We start from the raw sequence: 6,000 nt of genomic DNA, 5'->3' as shown, positions 1-6,000 counted from the left end.
CTTTATAGCCACTTTTTCAAGCCTTCAGTGCTGTCCAGCTGGCTTCTATTTGGCTTTCACATTTTGTTACCTGAAACGCGTTTAAAAAACATTTTGTCAGTGGGAAATACTGGTGAGTGAATCCCAGTTCAATCACGACAGGTAAAACCGTTTTACAGTATTGAGGGCGGTCGCGCAATTACATTTGTTTCCATCTACTTTAATTACCACCCACGGTACTGTCAACCCGACTTGTGGTCATGTTACTACTCACAATGTAGTAACAAATTTTGTATACAAAACCCCAACATACCGACGATAATTGTAGAATACAAATACTCAATCACTGTTTAATATAATATCAAACATTTGAGGTTTTGTAAAAACAGTTTGCAAAAAGGAGGATTACTCATATTGCTGTCTTAGGGTTTTCCTTTAGGATTTCCTAGTGATTATCTATTAATTACACAATTCACATGCGTTAGTATAATAATAACACAATATTTACATTAGTAATACCCTCCCCGAGACGGCATTCCAACGACTACGTCGGGCAGAACCTCGACAGCCGTTACGGAACCCTGGATCAATCGGGCAGCGTATCTAATACGTAATCGGGGGTTATGATACTTACAACGAGGCAGGGCTTCGCTAATTAGTAGGGTATAATGCCCGAGTATAGCTTATACTATATAGAAATTAAGAGAGAATTGTGGGAAATGAGCGACGTAAACTGAAGGCTGAGGGCCTTCTTATATAGGGCTGTTCGCCGACCCTGTCGCGCCCCGCGACGAAAACCAGGGAGGGCTTCGCGGCCTGCGATGCCAGCTAGGGTTGTGACAACCCAGGAAAATCAGTGAACAATACAGTTTACCTAGCTTCCTCAGTGAGTGCATACCAAATTTCGGGACGAAATTTCCAATTAGTTGGGGATAATGTGACAACTCGAACCTTAGACTTACTTTCTGTAACGATACGTGTTTACGAGAACGTTATTAATTGAATGAATACTTGGTATGTTATGTTTATGTGCATTATGTGTGTATGTATGTTATGTGTTGCACGAGCCCAAACCACACACTAAAACCCGATCGCATAAGGCTAACCGGTCACACAAGCCCATTTGGGCCACACTTTGAAATCGGACCCCATTAGATAACCGAGTTGGGCTCGGCCCACTCCCTTTTCACGCAAACAAACACCCTTAGGGACTTGTTCCTCTCATTTTGTTACAAAACACTATCACAACAAGAAACCCTACTTGCTCTCTATCTCTCTCTCGGCTTGCTTAGGACCCGACGGCAAAGATCTTTCCCTACTTGGATCATCCTTGTTCCTTCTCCAATCCGGTTAGTGTGATTGTGGTTTGTATTGTTAGGTAGCATGTTGTTTATACATGATTTCATGTTCATTCGGATAGTTGTTGATGATGTGTGATGATAATACTCTTGTTAATCGGTTTTATAGTCACGAAATCGGAATTGTATGATGTTGATTAATCCATGGTTATGTGCTGTGATTCGGGTCGTGGTTTGTTGATAAGGTTTTGATAAATGTTTATAAGTTTCTTGAATGCATGATCTAGTAATCGGCTATCATATATTGTTTCGGGTATTAGAATTGATAGGCTACGGGGTAGTTATATTTCAAGGATTAATCTAATTGAATGTTATAAGATATGGTTCATATGCACAATTACTGATTTATTTGCTGGTTCGATGTTCTTGGATTGTTATGAATATGCATGAAATCTGAATTAACTGTTGATTGATCGGAATTGCGAAACTGTCCAAGGTGTTAGCTGAAATCACGGAGTTTAATTGACTAGAATTGTGGAAACCAGTTACACACACACGGTTGCGACTCGGTATCACCAATTGCGACTCGAAACCTCACACCAGCAACAGCACGAACCGCAACCACGGTTGCGAGTCATATCGCGACTCGTAACCAGACCATGATGAGCCGAGATCACCATTGCGACTCGTAACCAGCTGTTGCGACTCGTAATCCCCGGTTGCGACTCGAGATCGCCGGTTGCGACTCGAGACTAGTTAATGCACGTACACTGTTTGGGCCTTCACTGTCACGGGCTCAATCAGTTGGGCCCAATGATTGGATTTGTGGACTTGTATGCGTTTACTATTAGGGCCGATTGAGAATCTGGACTGTTTAGATTGGGCCGTTATATGAATTGGTTGAATGATATTTGGGTTGATTGACTTTCGGGCTTAGACATTGGATCGCACATGAATGTTAATGCTATGCTCTTACTTGTTTACATGCATACGTGATAGTAACGTGTTAACATATGTGATGCACACGTGTATTACCTTAGTCAAACCTGACTTGTATTATAACCATGATAGGACGTGGTTGACCATTTACTAGCTTACCTGTACTCTTTGTGTATCTGCCGAGCAAACCAAGGTGAGTTCACACAGCCAAGGCATGGGATTCCCGGGTTGGGAATTGGGTTGGATATGTTGGATATGGAATGATTACTCGTACTTACCCAAACACTAGACTATAGACCATCGTCCTCAGGATAGTCAGGACACGTTACGTAAAGCCTACGTAACCCAGTATATTGCCATTTGTCTCCCGGGTCGGGAGGACACGTTACGTAAAGCCTACGTAACCCAATACCTTCTACTGTCTTCCGGGTCGGAAGGACACGCTGCGTAAAACCTACGTAGCCCCCACACGTACCACTGTCCTCGGGGAAGGGCACGTCACGTAAAGCCTACGTGACCTAGTACGTATTCCTGTTCTCGGTAAAGAAGAACACATGGTTGGATGTTAGTCTAGTAAGTACCACTAATGAGAAGCCCTCATTAGTAAGGATAAACGTGGGAAGCCCCCACCGGCAATATAAACACAAGGTTTGGGAAGCCCCCGCCTTTAGTACACACTAGTATGGGAAGCCCCCACTAGCTAAACTTATGCACTATGTTATGAACTTACTTTCTGTGAACTCGCTCAACTAGTTTGTTGATTATTTGCTGCATGCCTTGCAGGACCTTAGGTATACTTGGAGCTTGCACCAGAGGAGAAGCGGGTCGTTGTGGACAAGAACACGTGAATGCTTATTAAACGCTTTTACATTCACACATTGATACTTATGTTTTGGGTTTTACATTTAATGCTTCCGCTACATATACAACGTTTGGTTTTGGACATCAGTCGTATCTACTATTATTATTAAATGCTATGTTTGATATGATTGATGGCTTGATCCTGGTCATGTCACGCCTCCAAGCGGTGGTACTCCGCGGGTGGATTTTGGGGGTGTGACAAGGGTAGGCCCTAGCTTGGCTGACTCGGATACTAGACTTGACACGGTTGTGCCACGTGTCGGCACCGAGCTTTGCCTCGTAGCCAGGCGCTCGCGGCCCGCGACGGAACTTGGGGTATCTGGCGCGCCCCGCGACGATCCATTAAATTTTGTTTTTAATTAATTTTAATAAAAATAAAGGTATTTGGGGCCTGATTTCGTATACGGGGTGTATTTTAGGACGTATTGGGATATTTTAAATATTTTTAGGGTGTCGGAAAATTTAGGAGGGTTGTTATATTGGCCCTGTAAAATCATGAGTTTAAAAAGGAAAAGATATTGTCTTGTTATTGTTGATGATTTTTCAAGGTTTACATGGACTTACTTTTTGCACTCCCAAGATGAGACTGCAGGTATTTTGCAGTACTTTATGAAACAAGTTGAAAAGCAATTTGATTGGCCAGTAAAAATCTTTAGCAGTAACAATGGAACAGAGTTTAGAAACAAGGAGTTGGAAGCATTCTGTGTGTCAAAAGGAATTGTAAGGCAGTACATTATTCCAAGAACACCATAACAAAATGGGGTGGTTGAAAGGAAAAACAGAACAATGATTGAAGCTGCCAGAACAATGCTTGCAGACTCAGGTTTACCCTTAACCTTTTGGGTAGAGGCTGTAAACACTGCTTGCTATGTCCAGAACACAGTTTTAATCAACCTCGGGCATCAAAAGATTTCCTATGAAACTCTGTTCAAGATCAAACCACTGATCTCATACTTGAAAATCTTTGGTTACCCATGCTTTATTCTAAGCTTAAAAGACTCATTTCAGAATTTGCAGCCAAAGTAGATTGTGGTTATTTCTGGGATACTCAACAACTGCCAAGGCCTACAAATGTTTAACACAAGGACTAGGTGTGTGGAAGAGACCTTGAATGTAAAGTTCAATGAACTTTCTTCGTTAAAAATCTCAGCAAATCCTACTGAACTATTTGACCTGATAAATTTACATTTGAAGATGTGTCTGTCAAGACTAACCCTGCAGGTACACCACAATCTTTCCCTCAAGATCATGCAATTGACATTGTGATTCCACAATACAAAGTCACTTCCATCACCAAAGAAGCAGATGTTCAAAACAACTGCCAAAACTCTGCCAATACTACAACAACAGTTATTGATCAAACCTCTACCACTTCATCAAGTCCAACCTCTATTGACAAAAGTCCATCAAATGTGGATAAAAGTCAACACAGTTTCACATCCATTCCTCATATTCCTCTACCTCCATCTCCAACAGATGTTGGTTCTTCAAAATTGCCAACAGATGTTAGCTCAGATGATTCACATCTGCAGCCTTCACCTCTCAATGCCATTGTTCCATACAAGGGGGATCTAATCTTCCTTAAATCTCATCCGCCAGATCAAGTTATTGGCAACATCAGCGAAGGGGTTCTCACAAGAAGTCAATCCTAAAAAATCTATCTTTTTGCTGGCTTTCTATCACTCATTCAACCTAACAAGTACCAAGAGGGACTGAAAGACAATAGTTGGGTAGAAGCCATGCAAGAAGAGCTCCAGCAGTTCAAGAGACAACAAGTATGGGAACTTGTACCATTGCCAAAGGATGTATGTCCAATTGGCACAAAATGGGTCTTTAAAACCAAAACTGATGAAAGGGGCATTATTGTCAAAAACAAAGCCAGGATTTTGGTTCAAGGTTTTAGACAAGAAGAAGACATAGATTATGATGAAACATTTGCTCCTATAGCAAGACTTGAAGCCATCAGATTGTTCCCATCCTTTGCTGTCAACCACAACATCAAGGTGTACCAAATGGATATCAAATGTTCATTCCTGTATGGTAAGATTCAGGAAGAGGTATATGTGTGCCAACCTCCTGGTTTTGAAGATGCCATTTATCCTGATCATGTCAACAAGCTCAACAGAGCTCTGTATGGCATAAAATAAACACCTAGAGCCTGGTATGAAACTCTTTCCACTTTTCTTATTTCCATAGGTTTACAAGAGGTAAATAACAAAACACTGTTTTTAAAATGGGAAGGAAAAGATTTGATGATTGTCCACATTTATGTTGATGACATCATCTTTGGACCCACATGTACCTCCATGTGTGAGGAATTTTGAAAACTCATGACAGCTGAGTTTGAGATGAGTGCCATGGGTGAACTTCAGTGCTTTCTTGGTCTCCAAGTTAAACAGCTGCAAAATGAAACATTCATTCATCAAAGCAAATATGTAAAGGAACTTTTAACAAAGATGAATGAATGTAAACCATGCAGTACATCTATGGAAACTACAAAGCTGGTCACTATAGATAAAAAAGATGACTTGGTTGATCAAACATTGTATAGAATCATGATTGGGTCTCTATTGTACCTAACTACATCTAGGCAGTTGCTTAGTATGTTGGCAAAGCAAAAAGCAAGCAGTTGTTTCCACATCCACTGCTAAAGCTGAATACATTGTTGCTGCAAGCTGTACAGCCCAACTTTTGTTGTTTCAAAATCAACTACTGGATTTTGGTGTAACTGCTCTAAAGACTCCTCTAATGTTAGATAGTGAAGCAGCTGAAAACATCATTAAAAATCCAGTCTCCTATTCAACCACCAAACACATTGACATGAGACATCACTTTGTGAGGGATAGCTATGAAAAAGGTTTGATTTCTCTGCATTATGTTCCAACTAAGGATCAGCTGGTAGATGTGTTCACAAAAGCTTTAG

This window comes from Helianthus annuus, chromosome 14 (genome assembly GCF_002127325.2).
Source record: "Helianthus annuus cultivar XRQ/B chromosome 14, HanXRQr2.0-SUNRISE, whole genome shotgun sequence".
Lineage (NCBI taxonomy): Eukaryota > Viridiplantae > Streptophyta > Magnoliopsida > Asterales > Asteraceae > Helianthus > Helianthus annuus.
Note: the sequence above shows the minus strand (reverse complement) of the source record.